Here is a 20,975-nt window from a genome sequence, read left to right on the forward strand (position 1 = left end):
CCTCCCCAGACTAAGGGACGGGAGGATTTAATCCACCCCTGGATGAATCTCCTTACTCCAGTCGGTCAAACATTCTGGAGAAACCATCAGCATTTTGGTGATTACACCCTGACCTGTGTTCAATGGTAAAACCAAACCCCTGTAGGCTGATTGACCATCCTAACAATTTAGGATTTTCCCCCTTCATCTCCATTAACCATCTCAAGGGTTGGTGGTCTGTCTGAATCACAAAAGTAGATCCATACAAGTATGGTCTAAACTTCTTCAGAGACCGCTGATGAAGCAGATTGGGTGTTCCCTACCTTTCTCATCCAGCTGACTCATAACTGCACCTATACCTGTATTGGAAGCATCTGTTTGCACAATGAATGTTTGGCTGTAGTCAGGAGATCTTAAGACTGGATCTTAACAAAGGGCTTTCTTAAGTTCTTCAAATGCATTGTTGCACTCCTCATTCCATCTGACCTTTTTAGGAAATGTGGGTGAGGAGACTACATTCAAGGGAGAAGCTATGGACCCATAGTTCTCAATGAAGTTCCTATAATAACCTGTGAGACCTAAGAAGGCTCTCACTTGGGTTTGAGTAGCAGCGGTGGCCCATTCTTGTACAGCTTGTACTTTGCTAGTCAATGAACCTATTTCACCACCTCCTACCTCATGTCCAACGTAGACTACTTTACTCTGACCAATTTGACACTTAGTTGCCTTTATGGTCAGATGGGCCTGCTCAAGAGCCTGCAAAATGTATCCTAAGTGGTCAGCATGTTCTTTCCAAGTAGGGCTGAACACTGCAATATCATCCAAGTATGCCATGCAGAAGTCCTCCATCCCATTCAGAACCTTTTTAACCATCCTTTGGAATGTTGCAGGTGCATTTTGTAGTCCAAAAGGCATTACCTAAAACTGGTAGAGGCCTGCTGGGGTTGAAAATACAGTTTTGTCCTTGGCATGGTCTGTCAGGGCTATTTGCCAATAGCCTGAAGCTAGGTCAAATGTACTGAGGTACTTGGCTGAATCAAGTTTATCCACCAGATCATCTGTCCTGGGTAAAGGATGGGCATCAGTCTTTGTCACTGCATTTAGAGCTCTATAGTCAACACAGAATCTCAACTCATTGGATCCTGCCTTTGGCACTAGTACAACTGGACTAGACCATGGGCTAGAAGAGGGTTCTATTACCCCAAGATCAAGCATCTTGTTGACCTCTTCCTTTATGTGGGTTCTTACATTATCTGACATCCTGTAACCTCTGCATTTAACAGGTAAACAGTCACCAGTGAGAATATCATGCTGGTCCCAAGGGGTCAAGCCTGGTGATAGTGAAAACGGAGAGGCAAACTGATTTAACAGAAACTTGCACTCCTTCTGTTGTTCCAGTGTCAGATTAGAAAAGAGACTAACTCCTATTTTATCTAAAGGTTGTCCCCTGAGGAGATCAGGTAGAGGCTCACTCTCTTTCTCCTCTTGAGCTGAAGCTAGAAGCAGAGCTCCCACTTCTGGTCTAGTGACATAAGTCTTTAGATGGTTGGCGTGAAAGATCTTAGGGGCCTCCTTAGGATTGTCTAAGTACACCAGATAGTTGACCTCTCCAAGCCTTCCGACAACCTTGAAGGGTCCTATCCATTTGTCCTGCAAGGCCCTCTGCCTTGTAGGAACCATAACTAAAACCTGCTGGTCTTGAGTAAACTCAACCATGTTGGCCTTCTGGTCATGCCAATGCTTCACCAGAGCCCGACCTGCTTTTAAGTTATCAGATGCTTCTGTCATCATGTGTGTCATTCTCCTCCAGAGACGTAACACATAGTCAGTGACTCTCAGTGGCTTGGGAGAAGGAGCACTCTCCAACCCCTCCTTAATTAGAGCCAATGGACCTCTAACTGGATGACCATAGAGAAGCTCAAATGGACTAAATCAAACTCCCTCCTGAGGGACTTCTCTATAAGCAAATGGAAGGCATGGCAGTAGAAGGTCCCACTTTATTGGAAGGGGTTCCTCTAAAGTGCCTATCATGCTCTTCATGGTACGGTTGAACCTCTCTACCAATCCATTTATCTGGGGATGGTAGGCAGTTGAGAACTTGTAAGTCACTCCACAGTTTTTCCACATGGCCTGGATGTGGTGTGACATAAAGTTTGATCCCCTGTCGGATATCACTTCCTTCAGAAAACCTACCCTGGTAAAAAAAATACCAAGTAGGGCCTTAGCAACAGCCTGAGCTGTAACAGTCCTCATAGGTATGGCTTCAGGATACCTAGTAGCATGGTCTACTACAACTAATATAAATTGATTGCCTGAAGAGGTTGGAGAGTCTAAGGGACCAACAATGTCGATTCCTACCCTCTCAAAATGGACTCCCACCACTGGGAGGGGCATCAAAAGGTGCCACATTCTTGGCTCCACTCTTGCCAGAGATCTGACAAGTGTGACAGGTCCTACAGAATTGATCTACATCAGACCCCAATTTAGGCCTGTAGAAATATAGAGAACGCCTTTCCTTGGTCTTCTTGAAGCTCAAGTGACCAGCCAAATGATCGTGGGCTAACTGAGGGAACTGGTGTCTTGTCTCTAGAGGCACTACACGTCTTATGTAGTCCCCTGGGATAGACTCAGTCGGTTCACTGTAGAAGAGGCCATCTTCCCAGTACAACCTATGCTTCTCCGGCTCTTGCCCATGCAGCTGGGAAGCTGTCTATTGGCGAAGACCCTCAAGAGTAGGCCACCTTCTGCCAGTAAGGACTGCAGCTCAGGATGGTCTTTAGTATCCAGATCTCCAACAGGGGTCAGGTCTTCCTCCAGCTCTGAATCTTCAGCAGCTGATTCAACCTTTCCTGGTTGTTCCTCACACTCAGCCTTAGCTGGTGGAGCAGTCTGTTACGCTCACCTGGTTCCGACAGGGACGTCGGTCGGACCCAGACAGCTGCGGTCTCCACCCACGTGATGCGTAGTGCAGCGATGACTGACTGGATCTGCCCTCCTAATCTTGTCTGCTTAACCCGTAGAAATATTCTCCTTATATTCTTGAAAGATGAGCTCTCCATCCTACGTGGATTTGCAGGGGCGCGTCAATTCCAGTAACTTCACTGGTTTGAAGGCTCGGGGGATTTCCGGAGAGTATTGACTCTGAGGTTCCTGGTGAGGACCAGTAATTATTAAGTTCATAGAGTTCAATATGTCCGATGTTCACTCTTGTTCCCCCCTTCCTTTCTTGTCTTGCAGCTGGCTCGTGAAAAGATGCTCTTGTGGCAGCTGGTGGCGCTCAGGTAAGAGTCTGTATTACCCGGCGCTGTCCGGTAAATGTTGCACGAAGAAAACGTGTTGTTTTGTCTCTCTTTACAGATGTGGCACGTGAAAATATGGAGAGTCACAAAAGAATGCCTCCGGTGGTAAATCAGGTAAGTCTATGGTGGTAAGAATTATATTTGTTGGTTCCCTCGGCTCACCTTGTGGTTTTCTTTTGTCTCCTAGGTGCCGAAGTTCGGCGAAGAAATGATGGAGGCAGCGCTGACCCGAAGGATGCTGTGAAGACTGGTGAGTATGGCGCGGCACTGTAGCTGGAGGTGCGGCGCGTGCAGAAATGATGTTCTTTACAGGTCCGGAGACAAGATGGATCCAGAATCAGGTGTGGAATAGAAATAAGTTTGTTTTCTAACCTTGTCCCTTTCTTTCCTCTTTGTTTTAGGAGCTCTGGATTCGAGGCGGGCGTGGCAGAAGACTGGATGCAGGCTGCAGGCACGGTGAGTGTTACGCTGCTGGATGCAGAATAACGCGAAGTGTGTGTTGCTGGCCGGGTGTGGGGTAAATAGCCTCAAAAGTAGTCCCAGGTTGCTTGTTTCAAATGTTCTGTTGCCTCTTTAAAGGCTTGTGTAATAGTAGAATGCAAATGACTAACTGCAGGCATTTCTAAATGCTGAGGCGAATCTAGTTCTGAGGTTTGAGGGTGATGTCCATATATGGTATAAAAGGGGCTTTGTCCGGTTCCTGAATGTACAGAGTTATTGTATGCATACTCGGAAATCCATAAAATCTTTCCAATTACTTTCGGTCTGGTGTAGCATGCAACATAGGTACTGTTCAAGGGTCTGGTTGGTCCTCTCCGTCTGACCATCGGTCTGGGGATGGTGACTGGTTGATAACCTCACGTCGATTTGCGCCAGTTGACAACATTTCTTCCAAAAATGTGAAATGAATTGACTACCTCGGTCAGAGATCAATACGGAAGGAAATCCGTGTATTCGAACAATGTTTTCGAGGAACTCCTTGGCCAGAATTGAAGCAGAAGGTAATCCCTTTAGAGGAATAAAGTGGGCCATCTTGGAAAAAAGATCCACAATAACTAGAATGGTGTTAAATCCATTACATGGAGGTAGATCTGTAATAAAGTCTAACGATAAGGTGTGCCATGGTGTAGGTGGAATATCCAAAGGTTGTAAGAGGCCAGCTGGTTTTTTCTTCTGACTTTTGTTTTGGGCGCAAATGCCACAAGACATTACAAATGACTTTACGTCTTTTCGCCAGGTGGGCCACCAGAATTGTCTCTTAATTTTAGCTTCAATTTTTGCGATACCTGGGTCTCCTTCCATAAGGGTGTCATGATAATTGGAGATGACTAGTTCTTGTAGTTCCTTGTGTGGTAGAAATAGTCGCCCTTGATAATAAAGTAATTCATTGATGACTGAGTAGTCCGGGCCTTTCTTCACCCAGTCCTGCAGGGCTGTTGGATCGAAGAGTTGTTGGATCTTTACTTGAATATCCTCTAGTGTCTGTAGAGTGGTTATGCCAAGAATTCTTTGTTCTGAAATTATAGGCACCGGTTCCGGGTTCGCATATGCTTCTCCCATCCCTATTCGGGATAAGGCATCTGCCTTGCCATTTTTACAACCTGGTCGATAAGTGATCACGAAATCAAACTCGGCAAAGAACAATGCCCATCGAAGTCTACGCGACGATTGGGCCTTGGCTGTTTTTAAATACTGCAAGTTCCGGTGATCGGTGATTAACGTAATGGTATGCCTGGCACCGAGAAGATAATGCCGCCAAGCCTTGAAGGCGGATTTGATGGCTAATAATTCTTTATCGGTAACTGCATAGTTTAACTCGGGTGCTGAGAATTTTCTGGACCAAAATGCTACTGGGTCAAGTTGACCGGTTTCAGGATCATTCTGGGACAGGACAGCTACCATGGCTAAACTGGATGCATCAGTTTCAACTATGTATGGAAGTTCGGGCGTGGATGCTTTAAGACAGGTGCAGACGTGAATTTCGCTTTCAGCTCTTGGAAGGCCTTTTCAGCTTCTTCGGTCCACAAGAAGCGTTTGTTTTTTCGCAAAAGTGCTGTGATAGTGTGTACAACATGTGAGAAATCCGGAATGAATCTGCGGTAGAAATTAGCAAATCCGAGCATGCTTTGTACCCCTTTAACTGAACTGGGTGATGGCCACTTGAGGATTGTGTCCACCTTTCGACAGTCCATTCGGACTCCTTTTGGAGTCAGGATAAATCCAAGGAATTCAACTTCCGTAGCATGAAAAATGCATTTTTCCAATTTTGCATATAACTTGTGCTGGCGTAGTTTCTCAAGGACTGCACGAACGTGTTTCACATGGTCTGATTCTGAAGAGGAGTACACTAGAATATCGTCTATGTATACAACAACACAGACGTCAATGAGTTCACGAAGGACATTGTTCATAAAATATTGGAAGGCTGCTGGTGCATTGCACAGCCTGAAGGGCATCACCTGGTATTCGAATAACCCATACTTAGTGTGAAAAGCAGTCTTCCATTCGTCGCCTTTCTTTACATGTGCCAGATGATATGCCCCTCGGAGATATAATTTAGTGTAGATGCAAACGTCCTTTACTTGGTCTAGTAATTCAGGGATCAGAGGCAATGGGTATCGGTTCTTAACTGTGATCTGATTTAATGCGCGGTAGTCTATGCACGTTCTGAGGTCACCTTCCTTTTTAGGCACGAACAACAAAGCTGAAGATGCAGGGGACTTGGATGGACGAATGAAGCCATTAGCAAGGTATTGGTCCAAGTATTGTCGTAGGTGAAGGTTTTCGGGTTCCGTAAGGGCATAGATCCTACTACATGGAGGTTGTGCACCGGGTATGAGATCGATTTGACAATCATATGATCTGTGAGGTGGTAGGGTGCTTGCCTGTTCCTTTTGAAAAACATCCTGGAATTCTTGATATTCCTGAGTTAACTGCACGACTGGAGTAGCGACTGTGGCCAGGCCTTGGTTCAAGGGTTTTTTTGGGTAACAAGTAGGTGCACAATCGGGAAGGTTATACTCTTCTCTCGCCAATCAATACAAGGATTATGTGTTTCCAACCAAGGTATCCCTAGTATTATTTGGAACTGCGGGGCTTTGATTAAATGAAACACAATAGTCTCTCGATGCCCATCCTCACCCAATAGTGTTATCTCTGCGGTGGAATGAGTTACAGGCCCAGAGGCAATTTCAGTTCAATCGACTGTGGTGATGACATCCGAAGTGGTCTTTTTGCAAAGAGATAGATTCATCCTAGAAGCCAACTCGTGGTCCACATAGTTTCCTATGGCCCCGCTATCAATGTATGCCCTCACTGCGTGCATACGTGATGGCTGCCTTGGATCTATAAGGACCATTGGTATGATGAAGTGCGAGGTCTGAGTATCCTTCTTCAAGCTCGGCAAACGGACCTCTATGCTTGTCGGGCGTGGTGTTTCCCGAATCAGGCTCCGTTTGATTTTTATCAGCAACTCCGGCTACTGTTTTAGATGTTTTTATAGGGCAATCCCGTAGAAAATGTCCTGTGGCCCCACAGTACAGACACAATTGCATCTGCCATCTTATTTCTCTTTCCTTTTGAGTTAAGGGTCCCTTGACCCCCCGATCTGCATCGGATCTGATACATCTGTCCCTTTGAGGGTAACATTGGGTTTAACCAATACCCGATTCTCGAACTTAGCTCGATCAGCCTTTCTATTCTGAAGTCGGTGGTCTAACTGGACCACTAAGTCTATATATTCTGCACAATCCTGAGGTGGGTTCACAACTTGGGCCAAAACGTCTTTGAGTTCACCCCGAAGTCCACGATGAAATAATGTAATTCGTTTTACCTCTGGCCATCCGGTTTCCACCACTAACCTATTGAAAGTGGCGATATAGGTTAGTAGATCCTGGTTACCTTGTCGTAATGATAAAAGTTTGTTATCCAGGGCCTGTCCCTGTGAATGTTTGGTAAATAGTCTTTCCATGCTCAATTGAAAACCCTGAAAATCCCGAAGAAGAGGGTCATCCTGGTTAACTAATGGAATTGACCAATCCGCTGCGCTGCCACTAAGATATGACAGTACAAAGGCTACTTTGGTATGGTCGTTCGGAAAAGCTACAGGTCTGCAAAAAAAGTGTAAGCGGCATTGGCTCATAAACACGGCGAACATTTTTGGGTCCCCAGCAAAACGTTCGGGTGGAGCTAAAGGAATGCTCCCTGGTAGAACCACTTGCACAGGATTGCTCGATGAAACAGGAGTTGGATTCCCCCCGAGTCCAGGTAATGGTGTTTGCCCAGCTTGGTTTTGCAGTAATTGTCTAGCAAGATCATCAGTGCGCTCCTTTGACACAATCAGTTCTCTCCTAAGGGCATTAGTCTCTTGGCACGCGGAGTGCATTTCTGCCCTAAATTCCCCTAACAATAGGGCTAGTTGGTCAGTTTCTGAGGTTTCCATAATGCCCGGGTGGGGATTTGTAGATAGGCTTCGCGTTCTGTTACGCTCACCAGGCTCCCACAGGGGCGTCGGTCAGACCCGGACAGCTGCGGTCTCCACCCACCTGATGCATAGTGCAGCGATGACTGACTGGATCTGCCCTCCTAACCTTGTCTGCTTAACCCGTAGAAATATTCTCCTTATATTCTTGAAAGATGAGCTCTCCATCCTGCGCGGATTTGCAGGGGCGCGTTGATTCCAGTTACTTCACTGGTTTGAAGGCTCGGGAGAGTTCCGGAGAGTATTGACTCTGAGGTTCCTGGTGAGGACCAGTAAGTATTAAGTTCATAGAGTTCAATATGTCCGATGTTCACTCTTGTTCCCCCCTTCCATTCTTGTCTTGCAACTGGCTCGTGAAAAGATGCTCTTGTGGCAGCTGGTGGCGCTCAGGTAAGAGTCTGTATTACCAGGCGCTGTCCGGTAAATGTCGCACAAGGAAAGCGTGTTGTTTTGCCTCTCTTTACAGATGCGGCACGTGAAAATATGGAGAGTCACAAAAGGATACCTCCGGTGGTAAATCAGGTAAGTCTATGGTGGTAAGAATTATATTTGTTGGTTCCCTCGGCTCACCTTGTGGTTTTCTTTTGTCTCCTAGGTGCCGAAGTTCGGCAAAGAAATGATGGAGGCAGCGCCGACCCGAAGGATGCTGTGAAGACTGGTGAGTATGGCGCGGCGCTGCAGCTGGAGGTGCGGCGCGTGCAGAAATGATGTTCTTTACAGGTCCGGAGACAAGATGGATCCAGAATATGGTGTGGAATAGAAATAAGTTTGTTTTCTAACCTTGTCCCTTTCTTTCCTCTTTGTTTTAGGAGCTCCGGATTCGAGGCGAGCGTGGCAGAAGACTGGATGCAGGCTGCAGGCACGGTGAGTGTTACGCTGCTGGATGCAGAATAACGCGAAGCGTGTGTTGCTGGCCGGGTGTGGGGTAAATAGCCTCAAAAGTAGTCCCAGGTAAGAAGTCCCTAGAACCACACCCGAGTAAAAAATAGTCCCTGTAGAAAAATAGTCCCTTTCAGTCTTCATGTTGGATTGGAGTCATTTGCAGCATGGTCTGCCTGAGGTAAGTAATGACTAGGAGCCTGGCGCCTTAGGCGCCAGGACTGATTCCTACTATGAGCCTGGCACCTAAGGCGCCAGGACTGAACCCTGATAGCCCCTGGCCGGGGCTGCTGAGGTTTTATTTAATGTCTAGATGCCTGCTCCCGGGGCTGATGGGCTTGGTCCGGGTGCCTGGGGGTTGGCATCAAGACACAGTCACAGGTGTGACTGTGGACAGTCCTCTTGGGGATGTCCTCCTTGGAAGCACAGGCGTGCTTTCTGGCTTTTTCCTTGAGACCTTGGGTTTCCCCTTTGTCTCATTCTTCCTTGAAATAGCAGTTAGTAGCTCCTGTGGGCTAGGTGTTATGGATTCCTCTGTAACATCCTGTGGAAGGACATCTAATGTACTCTCCCCTGCCCCCCTTGTCTGCTCCTGTTGCCTTTTGCTAGGAGGCCTGGGAGTGCTTGATACAACTCCAAAAGTTTTTAAGTCATTCCCCAACAGGACTCTCCCAGGCACCTCCGTTTGTACACTAATAGGTATCTTGACAGTCATGTTGCACTGGATGAGAGTTGGTAGCCTAGGAAGCATTTGGACAGGGCCTCCATCAAGCTTAGTCAGGCCTTGGGTGCCTTAGCAACATCCTCAGCCTTGAAAAAAGATTCATCCACTACAGTAATGCTAGCCCCAGTGTCGCCAATGGCAAGGGTCTCCTGACCATTTACAAGTACGCTGTCCTTGTAATATTCTTTTGTGTTATCTGGAATCAAATATAGACATCTAAATTCCGCTGTTCCCACAGACCCAAGGACACTAAAGAAACACTGGCAGAGACTCCAATGGGGTCTTCAGCCAGTACTTGAAAGTTACCACTTGTCACATGTACTTCTTTCTCTGGGGAGAAGGCTAAGGAGACAGTGTGAACCCCTGAAGGTTTACCCTTACATCTGGGATCCCCTTTCACATGGTCAGTAGACCCACAAGCATAACATTTCCCAAATGTTTTGACAATTGAGGGCCCCTGCTGACCTCCCTATAGTTTGGCACCAGAGGTTTCACTAGCCTGATTCGGTTTCCCTGGTGGCTTACCCTTCTTATGTTTGGGGCCCTCTTTTGGATTGGAGGTATTGGAATTCTCTTTGCCAACTTTCTTTTGCTGCTTCCCATCATCCTTTTTCTGAGTTGCCCCAGAATGCTTGTGAGTGGCCCTGTTGGCAAACCACAACTGAGTTGCCCCAGAATCCTTGTGAGTGGCCCTGTTGGCAAACCACAAGTCAGCAGCCTTTGCTAACTTCTTTGGATCTATTTCCTTAGAGTCAGCCAAGTGCTGTCTCAGCTCAGGAGAGCAGGCATCAAAAACAGATTCTAACAAAAATAGATTTCTCATTCTTTCAAAAGTGTTAACTCTGTAACCCTTTACCCAACCATCTAGGTTTTTCAAACATTCACACACCAGGTAGCCCAAGGGGTACCATCATGCTTTTTGAGGGTCCTAAAACTCTTAAGGTACTGGGAAGGAGTTTTCCCAAATCTAGCTATCAAAGCTAGCTTCACATTTTCATACTCCAATCTTTCAAGTTCCCCCACCTCCATTACAGCATCAGTTGCAACCTGGGGGAGCCTAAACAAAAGCAAAGGAATCAGCTGATTCCCTGTGAAACCCTGAATCCCATAGTTATATTCAAAAGCAGCCAACCAATCTAAAATATCAAGTCTCGCCTCATACATACTCACAGCTTCTTTAGGCATGCAAGGCCTCTTAGGACTGGAAGACCTAGAAGACTCTGGGAGAGAACCATTTTCAAGAGACAGTTTCTTCATTTCAAGTTCATGATTCAATTCCATTTCTCTGAGCCTGAGTTCTTGATGTTTACTTTCAGTTTGCATTTGAATTCTTTTGAACTCTAACTCAAGTCTCATTTTTCAAGAGACAAAATCTGGATTCAGTACTGGACCTGGTAAGGTCCCTGTGGTTAAAGCTTGAGGAGCTAAAGCAAGTAGGGGTGTAGTGGGGCTCACATCCTGAGACTCATCTGCCTCTTCTAACTCATCATCAACATAAGAACGTGGCTCGGAAACATTATCATCCTCTTCAACATTATTCACATTTGCTCGGGTGATAGGGGCCCTACCTCCCAGCCTTTGATGATTCAACTATTTCCTCAATCAATTCATTTTTCTTGCCCTTAACAGAGAGATACCTGCCTTTACAAATATCTTTCAGTTGATCTACTGTTAGAATGATCAGGGCTTCCTGTTTGAAGTTATCCATATCTGGCATTGTAAAACAATTGCTTTTCTAGTGATGCTTAGCCTTGTGAAGGTTATTTGAACAAAAGTAAGAGTAGCACTCTCAATGTAACAACTATACTTTATCCTCACCGCTGTACACCAGTGTTAGTTCAGAATTGCAGGCAGTACCCTCTGGGACCACTACACACAATTAGGACTACAGGTGTTAGGCAAATCAACCTTTGGTATAAGTCTGTACCACACAGTTTTTGGTAGCGAGCTGAGAAGCCAGGCTTATCGCAAGAGTGAATGTGAGCAGTACAAGTAGTTACACAAAGGACTTTCAATCACAGTGGTTCAAGTAAACACTTATATTCAAGGTTTCTTGGTAAAAACACTTATTCATTTATTACACAATCATTTAGAAAACATTTCACTAGGAGAAGGCAACTTAATATTATAAACCAATACACTTCAATACAAACTTCTAAGGATTTCAGACAGTTTGAGCTCCCCTGAAATAGGAGCCAAAAAAGGCTGTTCAGTACTTAGAAAAGGAGCAAAAGGCACAAGGTAAGTAGAATAGATCATATATACTTTTTAGACAGTGCAAATAGTTTCAGTTCACCAGAGGAGGTCAATTCAAGTCAATAGGCCAGGCCAAGGTCAATGGGCTAGTGTTCTGGATAGGAAAGAGCAGTTCTGTTATCAAATGGTAAAGTCTTTGCGAAAGTTCTTAGAAGTAGTTTAGGCAAATATGAATCGTATGTTGGGTCACAAGCTGATTAGGCCTGCAAGTTGGGATAGTTTCATGAACTTTCACCGCAAGAGTGGCGTTCTCTCAATCAATTTGGCACAGTACCTTTGTATGAAGAAACAAATGCTGCTGAAGTCGGAGTTCCTGGCAGGTCCTGCAGATCTCACTGTTCCTGAGCCTCAGTCGTGGGGACAAGAGGGAGGCTGTTGGGGGACTCCTGCACTGCACGGGATCGTCGAAGAAAGCAAACAAAAGGGAGTCACTTCATTTCCAGTAGCTGTAGATTCAAGAACACAAACTGGTGTTAATCCTAATTAGCCTTGAGAATGGTATCCAGGTGTCTTACGAGTTGATTGGTCAACTCGTAAGACACTCAAAGGAAGAAGCTGTCCTTGAAGGAGCTTCTCTGTCGAATGGAGTTTGGCAATTCGGACCTGCAGCAGGGCTTCACCGGGCAAACAAACTGTCCAGGAGTTGCAGCAGCTGTCCTCTTCCAGCTCGTCTTCGGTTCTTTCATTCCAGTGGTCGACTCTGCCTTCTAGTCCTGGAGACTTGCTTTATAAACAGTTTTCTCCCATTCATTTCAGCGTAGCTGTCACTCACCCAGTGTAATGCTCACCTGGTTCCCACGGAGGCGCGGCGTCGAAGGCGCAGAACTCTGAAGATGGACAGGAAGGGCCCCTCTATTCTGGCTTCCCTGGCTCGTTGGATACCCTCCTGTGCGTGAAAAGGGAGTATTACCAACTGTGGAACAATGCTCAAGCCTCCCACTCCCTTCCAACCCTCCACGATACCTCCTCCACGATTCCCCGTGAAGCCTCACCTTAGGGTTTGGAAGGATGAGCTCTCCATCCTGCTTCTGATGCAGGGGCGCGTTGAAACCCAGTTACTTCACTGGATTGAGGATGGATGGGCGTTCAGGTAAGCTTGACTGTTCAGGTAAGGCGCTGTAAAAGTTCTGTTCAAAAGTTCAAGCTTAATAATAATGTTCGTTGTCTAATTGCAGCAAGCGCTAATGCTTATGTCTTTTCCCCCTTAGGGGCCGGGGTTCGGAGTGCCGGAGATATGGCGCCGACCCGAAGTGAAACAGTTCCGGATGAGCGCTCAGGTAATGTCTTTGCATTCGCTCATTCAATGTCTTTGTCTTTTTTCCCCCCATAGGGGCCGGGGTCCGGAGATGCCAGGAAGCGGCAGGACCCGAAATGCAGTGGGAATAATCCAACAGGTAAGACTTAAAAGGAAACTGAGCTTTCCTTATTCCTTTTCTCCCTCTCACCTTTGTTCTTGTCTTTTTTCCTCTAGGCGCCGGGGCGTAGCTGAATCCGGAAGATCGCTGCTGAAGATGGAAGCGCCTTGCAAAGGTGAGTAAAATGCAGCGCTGCAGCGATCGAAACGAAATGCCTTTAAAATGATGTCTTCCTTTTCAGGGCCGTTGGAGAAATGACTCTGGGATGCAGATTTAGCAGGTAAGGGCTTTTCTTCTCCTATTCTCTTCCTTTCTCCCCTTGCAGGTGTTCCAGGGTGCTGGCAGGCGTGGCTGAAGCGGGATGCTGGAGCTGACACAGTGAGCGTCCAGCTGCTAGGTGCAGAACAACGCGAAGCATGTGTGGCTGTTCGGGTGGGGTTTAAATAGCCTTGGAAGAAGTTCCTGGTATGTATCCTTCCACCAATCAGGTATGTATCCTTCCCCGACCACACCCGGGTGGTGAAGTAGTCCTACAGGTTAAGTAGTCCCATTCAGGCCTCAAGAGGGCCTGGATGAAGCAGCAAGGTCTGCATCAGGTAAGTGTGCACCCAAGCACTTAAACACATATCCTCTTCTATGAGCCTGGCGCCTAAGGCGCCAGGACTGGGGTCCGCTATGAGCCTGGCGCCTAAGGCGCCAGGACTGAGTCCAAAGGGCCCCGACTTGGGCCCGCTGAGACTTCCCTGGGGAAAATGATGTCTGCCTCTGGGGTTGCTGGGCCCGGCCTGGCTCCTTAGAGGTAGGCATCATGACACCCAGCAGGTTGGCTGTCCTTGCCGGATAGTCAGCCAGCCAATCACACCAGAGTGCATTTGGGTCTCCTAGGAGACTAAGCACAGGGAGTTTCGGGCACCTCCCCCACTTCCTGCCCACCCCAAACACTCAGACACCAGAAGTGGTCTTCAGCCCTGAAGCCCACCAAAGGCACACGAACAAAGGGACCAAACCTGGCTTTGGCGCGCACAGACAAACACTAGAAGGACCTTTGCAAAAAGAAATGGTGAAAAAAGAAGACCGGGACCTGTTTAAACAAAGGGGATTAAGACGCCATCTTGAAAAACATGGCTCCCGTGATTTTTAGCTACCGGTGTTCGCTGTAGGGAAAAATCATGGTAGTTCATTGTAAAACCACTGCCAGCAGCATTTTCAATAGGAAAGGGTAACATTTGTCTGCTACATGAGTATTTAGATACAGGGGACACTATGTAACCCCTCCAGCACTCCATTGTTAGATGGTGTGTGCTGGGTCTATACATTTGGAAAGACTAGTAAAGTCAATTTCACTTTACATTCTCTGGGAAACGGTAGTTTATCCCAGAGAAGGTATTTAAACCTTTGGGGAGTCTAAAAAGACAACCCTGTGTCACTGCACTGAGGGTGCTGTGTAACACACATGAAAATATTCCTTTGTGAGCTATCTTAAAACTCCAAAGTCAAAGAACACAAATGTAAAACACACATCAAAATACATGAAAGAGTGGGGAAAAAAAGGCTCACACTTTTTCCAGGTAAAAATCAAGTCCTCAAAAATCTAGCAATGTTGCTGGGGGTCTCTAAGGTGAAGGGAATTAGCACATGTATGAGAATTCTCCCTAACACCCAGACCCCCTGCGTGGTGAGAAGCATGGAGCCTCCACTGCCAGGATGCCCAGGTGCAACAGAGCAGGGCAGGCAGATCAGCACCAACAGCAGCAACCAAGTATGGTCCTCAGGGCACACCGATCCAGGTTTAAGACCCCTTCCCCAGGGGGGAACCACACACTTGCCTGCGTGGAAACACCAATAGATGTAGCAGAGCCTCACTCGCACACAGCAACTGTAGCAATAAAACAGGCCCCTTAAGATGTTGACTGTCCCAGGGGCTCCTCCTCATGTCAGTGTCCAAATGCCGCATCCACCAGGGGGCGGAGTCTTCAAAGGTAATACGCCAGTGGTACCGCTCCGCTTCCCTCACCGCTCCACGTCGACTGAGCCCATTCAGGTCCTGCACAGCAATGGCCTGTTCGCCTTATCCTCTGTGGAGGCCTCCCTGTGAGGTCACTCCCGTGACAGCTCCAAAACAGCAGGAGGGTGACGGGTGCGCTCGCTGTCATGGCACTCAGGCCAGCTAGGAACCACACACGCCTAACTTACTTGGTGTGGGGAAACGCAGTGTACAGTCTTCCAATTCCGGGGCAGCGTCACCGGTACCACCTTTGGGCCAACAGTCACAGGCAACCACAGGGCAAGGAATGCTCAATCTTAGCATTCGCACCGGGGTCTGGACAGCACGGCCCCCTGCTTTCCAGAAATCCTCGGCCTTGCCTGGTGTTTGCATGGTGCCTCCATGCAGGTCGGAAACCGTGTCCCCTCCGTTCCTGAGTTACACGACTGTAAACCTGCAATCCTTGGGCCTGGAGCCCCGAAATTTCAGCCGGAAGTAGTTTGGGGGCGTGGGGGGTATGCTACCTCCTGGAATTGTTGCCTCAGCATCTCAGGGGAATTTGAGGGGAGCTCGGGACCTTGAAAAGCCCAGCAAAGACAGAGAAACGTGAAAGAGCTATTAATGTCTGCACCCTCTTTTGGCCAAACCCAAAAATAGACAATTCTGTCTTTCTATTCAGCCTAGGCACCTCCTTTGCAATCCACTGCCCTCTGGTGAACATGTGCAGGAGCAGTTCTCCAAAGAGGCTTTAATGGGGTGGATTGTGAATTTGGGGAGCGCTGTGCTGCCTTTGCCCCCTTTGGTGTTTCAAAATGCTACTGCTCTCTTTGCAGTTATAATCACTCATTCATGTTCAGTTGATGTATACAGCATCAAGTCTGTCACTTGCTGCACCTTCTAGCAATGTTAAGGGTTGCCATAACTTTATTTTTCTTTTTTTAATACATTTGTGGGACGATTTAAAGCAAGCATCACACAAACATACATTTACAGCAAGACACAGACAACAGACATAGATACAAGCAATCTGACAAATAGAAATTGAGGATTTAGACCCCATTCAGCAGTTACAAACATGTTAAAAAAATTATTTGGCAAAGTATGTCAAGGACAAATCTAATAGTAGCAATAATTAGTGACAACTGACGACCAGAAAGAATTCTTGCCCATAAAGCAGAGACTATAAACATTTTCAGAATTGGCAACACTTCTAAAATGCTTTATCCCATTTAACCTCCACTTCGGGCATTAAATAATAATAATGTCAGTATTTTCACAGAAATTACAAAATCCATTCATACGGGGTAGATTATTTCTATCACCAATCACTTTGTAGGAAGTGTAATCTTAGAACCATAAAAATATTGCACCATTTAGGAAACGGAAATGTAATCAAATAGCATTTAACATTATTTAGACCCAGAGCCTTCTCCTCGAAACACCTCATGATAAAAGAGTTGATAACCAGGGATGTAATTTCACCAAAATGCCAGGGGTGGCGGAAGTGACATCACACGACCCATGACCCCCTGATGACATCACAGGAAGTGATGTCATTTGATACCAATCCCAAGTGACATCACAGAAAGTAATGGCAAACAACCTTCGGATTTTTCATTTGCATCCAGCACCCATGTTTCCCGGCGCTCTAATTTCAGCCAGATATAATAACCGAGGCATGGAGGGTGGCATGATTTGTCCACCATCACACATTTAGGGAATGTAATTTTCCATTTTCAACGCAGGGTCTATATGTAAAACATACATAATGCAGCACTTGTAACACAGTAACCAAAATCTTCAACGCAGGCTACAGCTAGTGAATGAAACATCTATAGATCAACGGACACAGACGTACTGGTTATCTGTGGCAATGCAGTGTTAAACAAGCCAAAAAAGCAATGACCTGGGGATGCATGTGCTGCTGTTTACCCAGGAGCAAAATGCTGCACGAGCAATGCATGACAATTAAATCATTGACCAGGATTTAGTATCAACAAAATTCCCTTGTTATAAATGTATCTATGAGTCAGCTACCACTACGATAGAAAAATCCTATTAGGCTGGTCTGCGTGCACACAGGGGAGTGCATCTGATGTTAGCTTTGCTAGAGTATAATTCCTGGGAAAGGTTCTTTCAATATACCCAAGACCCCCCCATAGTTTTTATTATCTAAGCATAACACTGGGTGCCAGAGGACGTAAAAAGCCCCCACCATTTAATGTAATATTGTTGCACGCATAAATCCATGGCACCACACAGTTATTTTAAATTGAAAACACCCACAAGTTGCTTCTCATCTGGGGACTCGCTGGCAGACTTCAAGGCGCGCACTGCACACTACCCCTTTGTCCGAAAATAAAATAGCACAAAATGTGCCCCGCCTGCAAGTCATGGTGTGGGGGCCCCTGAAGCTCCTTAACAAAGCACAGGGCACACCACAAAGCGGGCCGGCCCAGACCACCACATATGCGCAATGTCCATGATGATTATGCCGCTGCAGATGGTATGCACTACTGAAAGTTAAAGTAGAAAATATGTTTTTTAATCAAAGCTTACATGTTTCATGTAGCGTAGAAAGACTGGGGCGGTGCCTGGTCCACAAATATACCAGCCACCAGTGATGGCTGGCGAGTTGTTTCGGAGGGTGTAAATACTTGCCACAAGTATGCGATAGCGACCGAGAGTAGCAATGGAGCCCGAACTAACAGAAATGGGTTTGGCGGAATCAGGGGGGCTGACTTTTGCTTCGTGAAATTACACAGAATAAACCAGTTTTTTATTTTGGAGATCAAGAAACCACATATTGCAAAAATCTGTGTCACAAGTCATTTGCAAATTGCATTCATATTAAATCCGTTTATGATTTCAGATGTTTGAGAGTGAATTCTATCTCTCAACGGGTTTATTGGCATATTCATGGTATATGAACCTTTTGGGTGGGTTCATTGTTTTGAGATTTTTCGCTGCCAGCATATATTAATTTTGGATAATGGAGAATAGCACACAGTAATTCAGTATCTCACCCACTTTCTTCAGTTTACTGTCCCCTGAGAACATGTTTTGAATAATGCGTTAAAATTGTGTATTACTACACAGCACACTAACTGTGGCAATGTGGGTAAAAGGCCAACAATCGGTTTTGTACAGTGTAGGGTAAATCATGGAAAAAAGTAGAAAAGATGCAAGTCACCAAAAGTACACCAGAAATTTCCCAATGCATTATCATGCTGGTCCCTGCAATATATGCAAGTATAAAAAACATTTTCATGCTGGCTGTGCCCATACATTTCTATGCTGGCTCCACCAACATATACTAGTATTTCCTTATAAAACCATACTCATTTTTGCTTAAAGATGTTTTTGTATAGTATCATTACTGGCACTGGGCACAAAACTGGCTCTGCCAATGTAGGCCAGTACTCCTGTGTAAGGACATACTCCTGTTGGTTTGGCCATTAAAAGTGACATGTCACAATATGAAAACCTGTCCAAACTGGATCCATTATAGGCCAGTCTAGACCCATAAGAACACTTATCGTACTTGATTCATCATAGATGCTCAGTTAATAAAAAATCATGCTACAGTAAAAAAAAAAAATATACAGGCCGCTACACCAAAACATCAGTCTAACGAGGTAACACTACTCACCATCCTTGCTTTTCTAAAGATGCTGAGTAATGAATGTCATACTGTCAGGCATGGGAACTTGCGTATGGGTTTTCGTGTGCCTTCAGCAGCAAGACAAGGCAAACAAAGGAAAGCGCTGGGACTACGGCATTTGGTTGCCAGAAACGCGATCCCTGGCGGAGCCTGGAGGTTGCCATGGAAGCTTGATGACGCGTTGCTAAGGAGGGGTAACGTTCGTGCACGATCACAACGTTGATCAGGTGACCTTGGGTATTTAGTCCCTCCTCCTTAGTTGCTCAGCGCTTCTGATTGAGCATTTTGGGTTTCTGTTTCTTCTCTCGTAATTTTACGATCTTTCCTCGTGTTTTGACCCGGAATTGTACTTGATTTGGCTTTGGATTAACCTACTGTTTTGGCGACTTCTCCTCATAGCTTTTCATGGTTTCTGGATCTCTGGCTTGTGTGACATGGATTTCGTTTTCGCTATCTCCTTGAATGTTGTTTGGTGCCCGCTAGGTATATTTGGCTTATGGATTAATCTTTTTGGATTCCGAATTTACGTCTCGTGTGCTTTTGTATCTTCCTAGTACTTTGTGCTGACTTTCCTATTTCTGGGTTAGAGTGACTCACAAGGTTTTTTTCTTTTCCTGCACCGTGGGACAGCCTCTGCTGCTCCGTGGGACAGCCTCCGCTGCACCGTGGGACAGCCTCCGCTGCACCGTGGGACAGCCTCTGCTGCAACGCGGGAATTCGAACTCCTGGAGGAACTGTTTCCCCGCACCGGGAGATTAGCGTTTTTGATCGCGGATTGCTGAAGGTGGCTCGTGTCATTCATTCTACAGATTCACTCATGGATATTACCTGGTAAGGAAATTCTTGTGGTAAAGCTCATTTAGCTCAGTATCTTTATTTTCTTAGGCACATAGTGGTACTCATAGTGAATATTGTTTTTTGCAGAACTTTTCTGGGCTCTCTTCTTGACCTGACCGTGGTAGTACTTTCCTCCTATTCAGTTCACTCAGGTTAGTGTTATTGGGTTTAGATTAGAATTGTGATTTTCAATCATCAGTCTTTTGGTACTAATTGTGCTATATTTCCTCCTACAGCCACGTGGTCTCGATGGGATATCGATTCTTTCAACTAATTGATTCCTTTGCACTGTGTATTTCTTACATTCAAAGGGGTACATTGGTGGGAAGAATTCTTCTTCTACACTACAGGTTCAAATTTGTGAAGAGGAATTCTGACAGAATCAGAAGCCTTCTTTTACATGGACCCCAACGAGACCCTGGCTACTTTGCTTCAGTTAGTGGCCGATTTAAGATCTGATATGGCCCATGCTCACGCTACTACACAACAACAAATCCTTGAATTACAAACTGCCATTCAGCCATTACCACCAGTGGCTCCGGCGATGCCTAAAGTGCCTGTTGTTGAACCTGCACAGGCAGAAGCTGGCCCGGTATACATTACCTCACAGTTCCCGTTGGCTCCCCCAGAAATGTTCCATGGGGACCCCAAGCTGTACAGGACATTTTTTGAATCAATGTCGTTTACATTTTCTATGCCGACCAGGTTCTTTTCCTGATTCCGCTACCAAAGCAGCTTTCTTACTGTCGCATCTTGGCGGTACTGCCGCAGCTTGGGCTAACCCTCTTTTGGAAGAGGGTAGCCCATTCTTGTTTGATTGTGATGCATTAATTGAAGCAATGGGTAAAGTGTTTGATACCCGATACAAGTCTCAAGTTATGGAACTGGAATTGTTAAATCTACAGCAAGGGGATTTGACTCTTCTGGCATATCTAGCCAAATTTAATCAATTGGCTGCAGAAACTGGATGGCCTGACGATAAGAAGGCGTCATTATTCTATAAAGGTTTATCGGACTCGTTGAAGGATACTCTTGCTTTAGTACCAGTAGTTCCGGTTACTTTTCCAGAATTATTGGAATTAGTTCTTCAGATCAATGCCCGTAAGGCTGCCAGGAAAGGGGAAAAACGTGGTACTCCACCTGGAGTCCAGGTAAATCCCACACCCGTTGCAGGTGCCCCAGAACCCATGCAAATCGGAGCCGCTACACGGGGTCCTCTTTCTCAAGAGGAGAGAGATCATCGTAAGAAGAACAATTTGTGTTTTTATTGTGGTTCTTCTGAACATCTGTTAAAAGAATGTACCAAGAAACCCAATAAGAAACAGGGAAACTTGAAAGCTCGGCAATAAGAGGAGTCCGATTGTCGAGTACCAATGTTTCTGCGGACTCCGATCTCAACCGACCTATTTTCTTACAGGTGAGATTTAGGTTGTCAAAAGAACAGGTCGTCCAGGCCATTGCTATTCTGGATTCCGGTGCTACCGGAAATTACATCGATACTCAATATGCTGAGACATT

This window comes from Ambystoma mexicanum, chromosome 4p (genome assembly GCF_040938575.1).
Source record: "Ambystoma mexicanum isolate Mex_15411 chromosome 4p, UKY_AmexF1_1, whole genome shotgun sequence".
Taxonomy (NCBI): domain Eukaryota; kingdom Metazoa; phylum Chordata; class Amphibia; order Caudata; family Ambystomatidae; genus Ambystoma; species Ambystoma mexicanum.